Source organism: Ascaphus truei, chromosome 2, assembly GCF_040206685.1.
Source record: "Ascaphus truei isolate aAscTru1 chromosome 2, aAscTru1.hap1, whole genome shotgun sequence".
Lineage (NCBI taxonomy): Eukaryota > Metazoa > Chordata > Amphibia > Anura > Ascaphidae > Ascaphus > Ascaphus truei.
The window spans coordinates 164538412-164553673 of NC_134484.1; the positions used below are offsets into that span (position 1 = coordinate 164538412).

At 37.8% G+C, this 15262-nt stretch overlaps 1 protein-coding gene and 1 long non-coding RNA gene across 6 annotated transcripts in view; one reads left to right on the top strand and one right to left on the bottom strand.

Moving 5' to 3' along the window:
* LOC142486952 (uncharacterized) overlaps positions 1-14861 on the top strand; it is a 56667-nt gene extending 41806 nt beyond the window's left edge. Inside the window, exon 3 of the long non-coding RNA XR_012799093.1 lies at positions 13458-14861. This is a non-coding gene — a long non-coding RNA (uncharacterized LOC142486952). The remainder of the gene's footprint in view (positions 1-13457) is intronic.
* The window catches only part of ZNF516 (zinc finger protein 516), a 99018-nt gene that overhangs the window by 67035 nt on the left and 16721 nt on the right, over positions 1-15262 (bottom strand). The window lies entirely within an intron of this gene.

The following is a 15262-nucleotide window of genomic DNA, read 5'->3' on the forward strand; positions in this document are numbered from 1 at the left end:
AAGTTTAGTTTCTTTAAAAAAAAATTGAAATGAGAAAATTTGAAATAACTGAATTTAAATTGGTTTTCTTTTTCTACATAGACACATACATTGGGTTCTTTATTCTGAGCCAACATGGACATATGCTCCCCCAACATATTATTACCCCAATGTGAAATAGCAAAAAAGGGGGTATATAGATCTGGGGATGTCAAACAGTAGTAAATGGAGAACCAAACTACTCATCTACCTGGGGTGCCAGTGAGAGAACAACAAAACAAGCCAGTCCGCAAAATGATCTAAAAAAAAGCACAGCACTCATTCTTAGTATAAAAAGGTATACATTTAATGTACCCAATACTATAAAAATAAAACCATTACCATTTAACATGTAGAGAGAGGGAGTGGCTCAATGAGTAACAACACTGACTGGCACAGAGTTTGAAGCAGGGGAACCTGGTTCAATTCCTGGTGTCAGGCTCCTTGTGAACTTGGACAATAATAACAGTGTAAAATAAAACGTGTGTGGCTTACAAACGATGCCTGCTACTATGAATTTTCTCAGAGAAGTTTATAACTCAAAACTCAATATTGCATCATACGGATCTCCGGGGCCAACAAGTGCATCCCCACTGAGCCTACATGTAAAATAATGTTCAACATTAACAGAACAATAAGCCCTTTGGCGACTGCAGAATACTGTTCGCCCCTCTGGCAGTGAAAGGGTTAAGGAGATGTGCCCCGTGTGGTGCTTTCAGCCGACAATAACTTCAATGTACATTTAACTGCAGCATCGCACAGCAGAGATCATATTTCCAAAATACCCAATTTATCAAAGGAACAGAATCATATTGGAAGACATTGGAAGTTTTCCCACTGATAAATCTGGGTGCAGTTCTTTAGCACTGATTTTGCTCCAGTGTTGCTGCCAGAAGACCTATGCAAACAGACCCACATTCATTTTTCAACACGTCATTGATATAGGGGAAAACACAATGCAATGTACTGAAGAGTATAGAGGGTCAGCAGACAGTGTGATATGCCATGTGTCTCTATGAGGTGCATAGGTTTTTGTCTTCTAATTAAAAAAAATATATAAAACTATGAGCTATTCCTAAAGAGCATACATGGGGCAAGTACCACTTTTCTCAGATAAGTTTACAATAAAAATGCAACAATCCTGCTAAACACTGAAATAAACAGCAGACCCACTAAAATCAGCAGCTCAAAAATTACTCCATATATGCTGCCATCTTCACTGGGGAGAAAAAAAACAAAAAACAGTGATGGTAGTTTACTTTTGTTAAGCTCCAAATGTGTCCAGAACATATTTGGCCAATGTTCCCTGACATGTTGTAACATGATATAGATAGAAACACACAAACACACACCTATAAAACTGCAACAAACTAGAATTTTATGAGGGCTAACATTTCACCTTGAAAACCACCATTTAAAGGTTAAAGATTTTCCATTTTAAATAGGCTGGCTGTTGTGCAAATGCCACTGTATCCGATTCACATTTATCTGCCACACCTACACAGTTAATAGCCAATGAAAGCAATGCACTGTGCTTACACACTGTTGTCAGGGAGTGCTGCATTCCACCACTGCTTAAAAGGCCAGGCTAGAAGAACAAAAGACCCTTTCCTAAAAGGGACTAGACAATGATTAAACATTCATGTTCTTTGTAGCATGGAATTCTATTGCGTTATTAGCCTATTTTCAATTGTTGCTATGATTAATTTCAAATATATTGGTAGGCTTTTTTTGTACTTTGGTTCTTTACAGAACTACACTCCCATATATAACCCAATTATATTCAAGCACTTCAAACATTCCAGTTTTCTAGAGCCAGAAATGCATTGTAGCTTTTAATTTGATAGCATCTAGTGCTGCCTGTCTATGCTGCTCAATATACAGACATAATGCAACATGGCCTACATGTTATTATAACATAAGCTTTAAGACACGTTCACTTTTCCTTGAACTGGGGTCTCCTGCACAACAAAAAAACTACTCATCTAAAAGGAGCCCCTGTAGCACTGGCTTGAAACAATGTGTTAAAAACCTGAACCATGCAAAATAATGCTGTGGATTTATTATGCAGAGAACCAGAGCTGGAGTAAGAAACTAAACCATACAGATCACCTTACATTTCCTTTTAAGGTATATGCATACCAAATATATGTAAAGCTTCAAAACATCCCTTAGTGTTATAAACAGACTAGATTTGGAGGCCTAAAATGCTTAACATATAGATCATCTTTCCCCTGCTGCAGTTGTGCATATCCTTTAAGAAATGCTGGATGATTAAAATAAGTAGTTCTCCATTTCAGGCATCTGTAGTTACAAGGCATTGAATCCTCTTTCCTGGATTCTCCATCCTGCTTGGTTTATGGTAAAAAATAAACAAAACAACATCCATAAGTTTTATAATTGATTGGTCTCCACATAATTATTGCTCTTCAGTAGTGAAACCCCCAGAGGGGAAAATGCAGCTGTCATGCACCAAGAAGCACTCTCCACTAAAGAGCTGCAGAATAAAAAATGTAAAAAAAGCTATGTATTTTCCGGTGTACCACACACCCAGTGCACACACGTAACGATTCATATAAGTATATTGTTCCAACCTGTGACACATACACACATTATAATTAAATTTAAATATACATATATAGTGTGTGTGTGTGTGTGTGTGTGTGTGTGTGTGTGTGTGTGTGTGTGTGTGTGTGTGTGTGTGTGTGTGTGTGTGTGTGTGTGTGTGTGTACACACAATTTATCAAAACCATGTGAACACAAACTGCAACAAACTCACACATTTAAAGCTGCAAGCCCCATACTCTATTTTTTGTTAATTTGAGTTTATTACAGAATTAATGCTCTCCTCCGTTTGTTGGATGTTTTCACATCAATAAATATTTATTTTTGATATCCTGGGACCCACTTCATTGGACTGTGCGCCAGTTTCCTCTTTTCTCTATTACAGAATTTGAAGCAGAGGTTCCTGGGATATTTGCCTTGCTAGTTCCATTTACTTTTTTTTATCTCCCATTAAAGAAATCAAATTGGCTGCCAAAATCAGTTTGGGTCCCGCAGGTCGTCAGAAAGTCGCCACATTATCGGTGATGACATTGGGACTTTCTACTGGATGACCCTAGCAGCCATCTTTTTGTTATTCCTGGATATTCAAATTGGTACATGTAAGTCAATAACTTAATAGCAATGCTTTATTTCACGTTGCAGAGCTCTTGACTCATAACAGGCAAACAATAAAAAAATTTAAAAAAAACATAAGTAGTATGCAAATAATATAGTTCCTGAATAAAAAGGCAGAGCGATTTTTACCCCGAGATTATCCCCTTAGGTTTATCAATTTATGCATAGTTTCGCTTGCCATACATCAGAAATCAACCCGGTCAAAATCAGAGTGTTTAAAAAAAAAAAAGGAGCAATCCCACAATCTGCAAAATGACATTTCTTAGGGGCCTCTGAATGGGGAAGTGTTTGCCAATCAAGTGTTTCTTTGCCCATATCCTACTCAGTCCTCATCACTGAACCAATAAAGTTAATGGGAGGTAGGGAGGAGGGACTCTGGCTGTACAAGCACTCGCTGATCACACAAATAAGGGAGCAGCCAGAGGAAATAAAACCCCTCCCACGTTTAACTTGAAATAAATAATAAATAAATAAGTAGGCTAAAAAAAAAAAAAGTATACATTATCCAGATGAGACCCCTTAAACAGGTCACTGGAGTTACAGTAGTTCACTTTAGTCTACAAGAGATTGCCCCTTTGAATAGAAGCACTGCTGGTTTTTAACGTATTTTGCATTATGCTGAAGGGTACGGATGTTCGATCCGAAATGTTATTTTCCGATGTATGGCAAGCCAAACAACCAAGAATAAACGGATCTAAAGGAGATTATCCCTGGGGTAAGATCGCCCTGCATCTATATTAAGCAATTGAATAAAATATTTTCCTTTTTTTTGCATAATATTACCTATGAGTAATGGAACTGCATGTACTCATTTTGTTATTACATGTAGCTTTGCATGGACCTGTGTCAAACTTCCTACTACGTTTTCTTTTACACATTGGAATAAGAAACATTTTCATAGCTTAACTGGAACAGATTAATAAACAGTACAGTGTCGCTAGATCTAGTCCTCTGCAAACCATTTCAAGAATGTGATTCAGACAAATGTCTTTTCCTTGAAGCTTAGGTTTGGAAAGTTTTTCCAGTTAAAAAGGTAAGGAAATTCAGTCATGGGGTGGACAAAAATAATAATAAAAAAAAAAAAAAAAAAAACACACACACACCACTTAGGAGCTTGTAACAAGAAACTCTCTCTAAACTCCAGCAGGGATCTGGTTAAGTACAGCAGGCAATTAACCAGACTCCACCTGGCCAATTAAGCCTGTAAGAAAAGCCTCATGTGAGACACAGCAGATTCCTTAGCTCCCATTTGGGCTGACAGGAGAGCCGAGAAGCCTGCACACAGATACTGTCTTGAGCACAAAAGCTGTGCTGATATCAAGACACCCAGAGATCTATCTTTCCTGGACACAGAGGACCCGGGAATCTGACAGAAACGGACATGGAGAGCCACCTGCTTAAGGTACTTCTTGAGACTTTGGGGTGATAGGCTGGTAATGAGAATATCCCTCCAGTCCTGCAGACAGGGTCTGGGGAAGTAAGTTAGCCCTTACAAAGGGGATAGGGGTTTGTTATTTTGTTGGGTTTGCCTGGATAAAGGAACAGGCTCAATAAAGCCAAGATATACATTTCACCAAAATCGGTCTCCATTATATGCATCTCTGCACACCTCTCTTACAGAGCTAAAGAAGATACTTGTCATCTGTGCAACACACACACAAACACACACACACACAGAGTCATGAAGCTCTCACTCACCTGCCACCTTCCCATGCTCAACCACCGCAGTCTAACTTAGCAGCACAGTGCTAACTGATCTTAAAGCAGGACAGGTTGCACCGTTACTGGTTACAGAGGTGGCTGATAGTTTAAGCAGAATTGCAGTCAGGCGCCCAGGCAACCTTTTCCATTCTTGTCTAAGCCCATGGTGGATAAAACACTAAAGGAGCAGTCTGATATTATGAATGGCTTCCGTTACGGTGCAATTTTGTCCAAAATCTATTTTGAGCTACACACCATATGAATGAGTGGTCAGTTACAAGTATATAACCTGTATGTTTTTCACAAAAAATAACTAAATCTAGTGATTTCCACTTTTGTGACATCAGATTTAAATGAAAGCTTTATCTGAGATTCTATGCATTCTATCCCAATCATCATTAACTGTAGGAAGTTTCTCTCACCGAGGTTCACGGAGAGGCCTGCAAGAATAACAAAGAATGCCCCAAAAACATGACATACAAACCAGTAGTAAATAGTAGCCCAAACCAAATCCGATTTTACCTAACTTAAAGAATGTTTTTTGTTTTTTATTTTTTTATGGGGGGGGGGAGAATATTAAAATACTACTTGTGACCACATTCACATGTCTCAGAGAGGTCTGCAATATGTCATTATCGCTTGGCATACAATGCTTCCACTGCAGCCAGGGATTCTGGGTAATGACATGCAAATAAGCAACCAGGGTGTCCCCTTTCTTTGGGGGAAAAAGTGTTACTTTGTTTACAATGGGAAACCTGAAAAGCACAATGCCTGTGAAAAATTGTGTAGCGAGCTGGATCTGCGCTCATTCAACAGGGAAGCGATAGAACAAAAACTAAAAACTAGGGTTCTTGAACTTATGGGGCGCCATAAGCCGACAGGTCTCCGAAGTGTCTCGTGAGCCATCTACTGCTACCAATATCACTTCAAGGACCTAATTGCAATGTTTTAACACTTTAACTAGGTTTCAAACTTTTTTTGATTTTACTTGCCAGATTTAAAACATGGACATGGAAAGCTTTAGGGTAACCAAAAATGTCACCCGTCACCAGTATTTACTTCTTATTTTAGTTCCCCTTTCAGAATTTATTTAACCAAAGACTTTCCTATTGATAAAAGTGAAGATAAAAACCACAAAAAAAAATCCGGGTATATCCCTTTATTAAGTCCTGCTAAGAAGCAAGCACACAATGGCAAAAAACAAAATTTCACTGGACTTGCTTTTCACCCCCCCAAAAAATCCTAACTAGATTCAAAGTAAGCATAAAAGTACATAGCACAATATAATGTCTTGTAAGACTTTATTGCAAGTGTACATGGAGAGAAAAAAGGCTGAAATTGTATGGTTGACATTCCCAAATCTGGTTGGTTCCACTGCCCACCAAATAATTAAATTCAGCAGCACTATGTATCCTGCTGTGTTTACATAAAGTGACTAACACTCTGATGGGAAACCAGATTCATACTGTAAATGGCTTTTTGCTTAATTTGAGGCACCGTGTCACACTCGTGAGGGAATTTTAATGACTATTGAAATAGCCAATTGTATTTATATTTACTACACCAATTACTGTATGTATATACATTTCAAACATTCTTGAAAAGATAATGATGAATAATGCTGCTATATGCGAGTACTATTATATAAAACAGCTAAAGTAATGGAGGGTGTATTAAATACCAGCATGAAGAAGTTATAATCTACTGATGATTAATAGGTGGAAAGTTATTTAAATTGAAGGATACATTTGTTTAGTTACGTGTAATTATGAATATGAGACCTACAAAATAAAATACTTCTTGAAACCGGATACTGTCCAATATTTTTTACTTAAAACTTATACTCACCTTATTTCAAAAATGAAAGCTTCCATTGACAAGTAATACATTAAAACTACAACAATGAACATGTATGGAATCAAAAGGGCCAGTCGTGTTTACTTCGTTCACAGCTTTATGTTTAAGGGGGAATTGATTTAAAAAACACAAGGATTACATTTGAATAACTTATATGAGATGTCTGCAAGTATTTTTTATAAGCATATTCTTAGTACATATGCCCCAAGGTCTATGTACTAGAAGTAGCCAGACTTGGATTACTAAACCAGGGGTGCGCAAAGTGGGGGGCAGGAGAATTTCCATAGGGGGTGCGGCAGCTAGAGGTCCCGTGCTCTCCACCAAGGCATTAAAATCAAATGCTGGCGGGAGTGCGCAAGGCCTCTGCAGCTTCTTCTACCTGGTTTTCGGCGACGCGTCGCCATGGTAACCGTGACGTCACATGACCCCGCAACGTCATTTGCCGCCGAAGCCGTGCATGGGGGGGGGGGGGGGCGGCAGCTGGGATGTGAGCAGGCGAAGGGGGCGCAGGATCAAAACTTTGCGCGCCCCTGTACTAAACCATAATTTACACTGTAGCCCATGCTTGTAGAATGGGAGTGTCCATCCTATTACCAATAATGCTTTTGTCTGTCCTGCATAGCACTGCAATCCCACTTAGCAACATATACTGGGTTTGTAAACAAAGTGAAAGCCTGCAGCCAAATGCTGAAGTCTCCACCATTTGAACAGTTGTAGGGTTTAAGAAATGTACATTAGCACCAAAAGTGTAATGGTGAGCAGTACAATGGCAAACATCACAGTATAGGCATAGCATTTATAATGGGCTAATTAGGGGCTCGTACCAAAAATCCCATCGCTATAATATCTGACAGTTAAGATTCTTTTATTTTCTTAAACTAAGGGTGGCCAACTCCAGCAAAATGGTTACTAGATGTGCTTATGAAAAATTGCTTTGTGACATCAGCGGAATGAAAACAGAAAGTAATGGGAATGTATACTACAAATGTTTAACTATAAAGCAGGACACCATATTAATGCTGCATTATCTCCAAGGTCTAGTTAATTATTTGGGGGTCAAGTGTTACCACAAAGCAGGTCTGCTGTACGGAGGTGACTGGGCTAGTTTAGCAGCCTCAACAAATGTTAAAAACAAAACAATTGTTTTTAAATTAAATATATTCACTTTAATTTATTGTTCCAAAATAGTTTCTATCATTTTGTATTGATTTTATTGTTCTCATCTAGTCCTAACTTAACAGAAAAATGAACCAAAAAATGTAAGTGGTTTAAAAAACCAACAACAAAAAAAAAAACAACACATTCCTCAACTTCATTTAACCCGTTCAATGCCAAAGGGCCCATGGCAGCAGTAAGCAATGCATTGCAGAAATTAGTTGGGGGGGGGGGGGGCTAGGGGGAGGAGGGGGATGGCTCAATACTGAAGAAACATTCTATGCAACAAATTAGAGACTGCATTCTGTTGCTGGTCCTACATATTTTCTTCAGTAACAAACATTAAAAAGGGGGAATTCTAGCAAACAGTGTACTCAGCTCATGTTAAAATGACTGGGAAAAGTGTCTGGGAGTGTTCAGCACAGGAGTCTAACAGGCTTTTATTATAGATCGTTTTTATTGTAAGGTGAAGTCATTAGGTTTCCACATGTTTTTCTTTACACTTACTGCACATAAATAACTGATGCACTTAAATGGTGGCGCTTGAAGTTGTCTTGCTTTGCAGAAAGCTTTATCTATTTCAGTGCCTAAGTAAACCCATTATACCTTAGCCTGCTGAGGTCAGCAGTGCCAAATCATTACCTGGGCACGGTAACCCTTTCAGCATCTAAAAATCAGCAATCCCCTCCAGACTATATGAATTTAGCTCATGTGTTAGTACAGTATCTTGGGATCTGAGCATGTCCTGCTCTCTTAGTGTTAAAAATTATGATTTTAGCCTTTATCTTGCCATTACCATGGTAACCTTTAGATTGCAGTGGGCTCTGGTGGGAGCTCCATTTTAACCCCCCAGACACTAAATATATTTCCAACACTTGAATTAGGCATCAGCAGTGGCAGAACTAGTGACTGATGGGCCCCGATGCAAGTATACCCCCTACTCCTCCCCACCCCCCTCTTTCACGCCCTGTCGGAGGAGCATGGCCTTACCCGGCAACGATTGCAGAACTTGGGCCCGACTTTCAGTGGGGCCTTACTTTCCATGTTAAGACCACATGGGTGGGCTGGTAGGGCCCAAAGGGGGGGAGAGAGAGAGAGAGAGAGAGAGAGAGAGAGAGAGAGAGAGAAAGGGTGGCGTAGGGGGAGGGAAGAGAGAGAGAAAGGGTGGCGTAGGGGGAGGGAAGAGAGAGAGGGGCCATTCCAGCTGCTAGAATAGGAGTATGGGCCCTTGAAAGATGTGGACCATGGTGCAGCTGAACGGGCAGTAGTTCCACCACTGGGCACCAGGTCTTTGAAATAAAAACAGAGTTGGAAAGGGCGAGTAGAGTCCTCTTAAATTAACATAAAATAAAAAATAAATAAATAAATTATTTGTAACGCCACAAACTGCTGCTTTAAGTACACCTCAAACATATACAAAATATTCCTTATGTAAACTGCTCAAGAGTGAAAAAAAACTGCATTTATTTTTTTTGCAATGCTCTGAAGAGGAAGCAGAGATTTTAAAAAAACATAAAAATCGCTACCCTGGCTTCCTGAGGCTATACCGATCTTATAAATACTGAAGTATTTTCTTGCACAAATGTAAGTTATTAAAAAAGAGAAAAACAACATATCCTTAACGAATTTTTCTCAATAACACTCATGCATCATTTTATTACGATCAATATTTTGCTTTAAGATGCTTGCGTCTTAGCACAATATGGCTTTCATCTATTTACCTAGAACAAGTTTATTTTTTCAACCTTTGTTTTTTTATGTTTTCGAAATAAAATAATTAAAAAAAAATACAATTGTGAACACAGAAAGAATAAAAGAAAATAACTGAAAAACAGGAGTTTATTTCAAATAGAATCTCTTATGTTATGTATACAAATAACCATTAACAAAATTAGATAAACCAAACAACTGACGAAGCTTTATTTCTGTGTTGCCCAACATTCTGAAAACGTTGCACAACAATCAGTTGTTTTGTCTTGGGTCAAAAACGCTTTAGGTGTCAGAAACTTCCTACCAACTGCTATGAATCTTCACAAAATGTTCTACATTAAAAAAAACAAAAACACTTTTTTTGTGGGGCAAGCTAGAATTTAGGCAGTGCAGAGGCAAAAATAATTATTATGGCTAACATTTTCTGTTTAGTGTCCTGATTACCAGGAACAGATATGTTTGACATATTAAATCATCAAAATATTATATATATAAAAAAAAAATTTAAATAGGTATTTATTTTCTCACACTCATCACTGAAAGGTTTTTCGTGGTAGTGGTCTCCTCTTAAAGTATGCATGTGAAGTAGCAGTAACAATGGGTAGCTATGACAAGAACACTGCCACAGAGCACTTAGCCGTGCTGAAGGAAGCATGCCACCATATGTGAACAAACTGATGGATGCACTGACATTTAATGAAAATGAAAAGAGCTCCTACGGAGATATGAGCTATAGTAAATGAAAAGGCAAAAAGTAAATCAGCCTCACAGTTGCAAATAAAGTTTCCTTTAAGCTCTAGTTGCCCTTTTAATAACGGGAAAAACACTATTTTATTTATTAGGTGAAAATGCTTTGTGTGTGAGCAGCAATGAGTCCCAAAAATTCATCTGTACAAACAAATTACCCATCGTCCGTTTCAGCTTCTTAGGACATGGCAGGAAATCCTCCAAGTAAAAATCTCTCTGTGTGGAGCGTAAACACAAAGGAGAATGTTGGTAGTGAGGTCTGCTTCCTATAAAAGGCACAGGGCGAGCGATAGGTTTGTGATATTTTTGTTGGGGACGATGTAATGAAGCAAATCACTTCTACTGCTGGGGAACGCCACTCTATATTTATTGCCATGCCATTATAATGCAATTCTGCTTTTCTAAATCTATTTTTCCTCTGAATGTAAGCACCATGACAACCAAAACACAATTGAGTAAAAAAAAAAAAACACAATTGAGTAAAAAAAAAAAAAAAAAGTGTTACAAGACGAAGACTATTAAAATATCATCATGAGTTAGACATACAAGTCGGACGCAAGGAATAGTACAACATATGAATTACCATCTGTAGATTTAGCAACTCTATTTTACAACTCACTACAAAAAGAAAGTACCAGATCCTGTTTGTACATTGTCACCAGATATTATATTTTAGAATAGACATTTTTAATGTAAGCAAAGCCTTCAAACGAAAGTAACAAGCAGAAATAATTTTTTCCCCATTTTCAAATGCATGTCTAAGTATTTGCAGTACAATTCCCTCCTATTTGGTGTCATTCAGTTTTTCCTTTGTGATCAGCTTCCCTTACACTTATCCAATTAACCTCACAAGATGCATATCCAATCAATCTGAGAGGAAACGGTAAAAGAAACACAAAATGTTTAATAAAAAAGGGAAAGTGTATTTTAAAACAGTATACAGCTAGTTGGCTTGATAAAGCCCCAACTACAACAATCATAACAAATGGATGATGTTCAATCATGAACATGACCATCTTTGAAACTCTGCTTCATGTTTTACAGTACACAATATAAAAATGCAAAAGCAAGCAAACACATTCTGGTATTTTACATTTAAAGAACAATAAAAAAAATAAAGATGCATTTGCATGTGTGAGCTTGGGCCGGATTGATGGAGGTTCCGTCGGTGCTACTGCACCGAGCCCCGCATCTACAGAGGCCATGTACTCCTCCCCACAACAATTAAATTGATATCTGGGCCTCTGTAAGCACCTCTTACCTTGTTTGGTGGCATTTCTTCCGGCGACGTCTCATTGTTATGGTGCCGCAATGTCACGTGGCATTGCGTTTCCATGACAACGTGGCACACCAACGTTGGAAGAGGAGGTGCTGCGCCGGACAAGGTAAGAGGCCCCGTAAAAGCCCCACGCACCGAGTCCCGCTCAATTCCCAGCGGACCTGCATATGGAACTGGATTAGTATTTATGCAAGCATGGTGACCAGCTAATGGTTGGTTTAAAAGCTACCCATCCCACCTACTGCCAAGGTGACCTGCTAATGGCAACGTCTACAAGACATTTACATTTGTAAGTCAGAGTTTTACTTTTCATGGAGCAAACAGAAATGCTGGATGAATTTAGCAATGGGCACGTTAACATTTTTATTTTTTACAACTTAAATGACAAGTTAGAACTTGCCTAAGCCGAGGGTTACCTTGGCATGATGGGCAAGCTTTTCAAACTTTGGCCAAATTGTGTAACTGAAACTAAAACCCAATTTGAATAAAATATTAGAAAGTTAATAGACTCAATCTTTTATGCAGCATGATACAAGTAATATGAAATGGTTAAGAATGATGAAATGTTGGGTTTTAGTGAATTTGAATGTGTGTCACTCCTGTGGGTTTTTTTTTTTTTACTTTAAGATTTTTAGTCACAGTACTAATAAAAATGATAAAACATTACAAATACTGTGAACACTGGTGATATTACAGAGCACGTTGACTAACAGACAGACAAACACTAAAAATCTGCTATGAAAATGATCATTTTCAGTAACAATTTATGTTCAAGGCACTATAAATCACAAAACATCCTTCTCATTCTTCCGGTTCTATAAATGTTATAATCCATGGGAGTGGCAATCTACTGATGTAACATCTTTAATGAAGAGAAGCGTCTCCTTTATTAGAAATTATACACAATTTAATTGTAGAGGATGCCCTGACAAGTACCTATGACATTATTTGAAAATCTCAGCTTGCATGTCTCCTAAAGAGTCAAATTAGAGTGATTTCATTCAAAATCGTGTTATTTCTTTTTTTTGTATTAACCAATATGTAACATTCTTAATTAACATTAAATGCCCCACCCCCTTTTTTTTGTTTTACTTTTAAAATCAGACACACCCATTTAAGTCACAATCGTTAACATTTTGTATATATCCTAACTATTTAACTGGCTTCCCTAATCAAATTTTATAACCACTAAAGCAAGAATTGTACTTGGAGCGGAGGGGGGGGGGGGGGTCGGGGAAGGGGGAAAAAACAAGTTTTTCTTTTCAGTGGGCCATGAAGAAAGGCCTGTCAATCAAGTGATTGTCCCACCAAGGAGTCGTCCCCCCACTCTCTCTCTAGAGGACTAGTTAGAAGAGGGAGGGTTCTTGGCCTGTAAAGAATTTTTTTTTAAATGGTTGATTCTGCTCAACACAGTTTGTGATTACACAAGAGGGTGGTGCTAAAGCAAGTGAAACCTCTGAAATTTAAGCTTACCAGGCTTTTTAAAAAAAAAACGTCATGGTCATTTGGATGTAGTCTGGACTGAAGCTTTAAAAAGAGCACATTTAATTAAAAAGATACTCAATTGAGTGCCTCAGAAGCTAGCCATGGTGGAAAGGATTCCATATCTGCCTCCTCTTTTATGAAACCTTTACAATAAAGGGAGATCATAAAAATGGGCAAGACTGTAAAACACAGGAAAATGCATCCAGCATTAACAGGGCAGATATCAGAGAGAAAAGGGGTAAAAGAAAATGCATGAAGATAAAAATGGCAATACTCTAGCCACCTAAAATAGTTCTAACTTCCTCCTAAATGTCATCCACTGCAGATTTTTCAACATCAGAAGAGGTGGAATTTGCAGTGAACAGCGGGCAGATGTAAAGGCTGACGTCCTGTGTGTGACTAACAGGAAATCACTATCCAGAATATGGTTTTTAAATCAGCTTCAAGCAATTATTCGCATCAGCCAATTACAAATTGAAAATATACATTAAATTAAAAATGTGTATGGAGGAAAAAACAATAACGAAATTTCTCCTTTACTTACAGTGTATTCACCGTAAAAATATAAATAAAGGCTGAAAACTTTAGAGGTAAAAACCTGTTCCCTGATACAAAAAAAACCCCGGCATCAACAACCTCGATTTAAGCCCTTAAGAATGTCGTTGCTATTAGAACACTGGTAACCCTAGGAGGCACCGCCCCTTTAATACCAAGACACATGACAGGTGAATTAGAAGTGAAATGTATTAGCTGCACAAGTCATGGAAAACAGTTTTGTTATACGAGCATATTTTATGCAGCCATGGCAACTACATACAGTAGGCCCTTCTCTTTAAAAAGCAGTTAAGTATGGTGTCTTAAAACTCAAACAATACAAAGAGCATTCCGAATATAAATAATAAATAATAAAGGTGGTTCAGTAAAAGATATCACCACCTGTAAAATAACCAAAAAAAATTATTACTCCTTAATTTGTGTAAACATCACAGACAAAAGATATCAGTCTTAATAACATTTAGTTTTGATTCTAATAATTTAAAGGTCTGGATTTAAATATATTTATCCCTCTCAGCATCAGCCAAAATAACACACGGTTCTGCTTAGAAAACGGACATTTCACATATTTTAGACCCATCTGCTCCATAGATTCAAATATGACAGAAACGTGAGAATATGAATTCACCTGTTGGACAGTGTTTTAGAATTGTAGCCATCACAAACTGCAGCTAATACACATGCAAAAGAAAGCTACAAGCAACAACAGTTTTTGGTGGTTCTCTTAATTATCAAATGGCTTATCCTATGATAAACAGATTATTTACAAAGTTCTGTTATTCTTGGAGAGAGCTATGGTTTTATAGAACATGTATCTAAATAGATGCGGATTGTTCCTTTATTCATATAGAACAACAATGACAAGGAATCAAATAATTTAAATCCATGTAGAAATTATGTTGTATGCTTCCTTATTTAAAACGTATTGTCACAAATTGGTCTCCAAAGATCAGACACACAGCATGTTAAACCAGAGGATGATACAATAAAAAGAATCACAGATTACTAAAAACATTGACATCAATGTTTGGGTTATATTTCCCCAATGAACAGGAGCAATCTCCGTGTTTTTCTGTTTTAAATATAGCACTCTAATTCACTCTCTTACAAGTCACTTAACGTCATCAAACCCAGTTGTATATCAAACTATGGCATCATATTCACTTACCAAAAATGCAAGAAAGAAAATAAACCACTCCATGCTGTTACCATATACAAAAATAAACTTGTATGAATATTTGTAATGGTAAATCAATCATTTACATTGTTCTCACCGAGGAAGCAGTTTGATGTAGCTGGCCAGAAAACGACCTTTTGTAAAACAAACCTAACCATGTTAACAGTTCTCTGATAAGGACGAAGTAAGTGGGCAAAGGTTTGGCTGCTTTTATTTTTTGTAAATTACAAATTTATATTTCTTAGGGGCCTCTGAATGGTGGAAGGTTTGTCAGTCACGTGTTTTATTTTACTTATTAGCCCACCTGGTCCTTATCAGGGAGCCAATAAAGAGAAGTGAGGGGAAAAGTGAGGGGAAAAGGGGGGTGAGGGGAAAAGGGGGGGGGAGAGGGAGAGAGG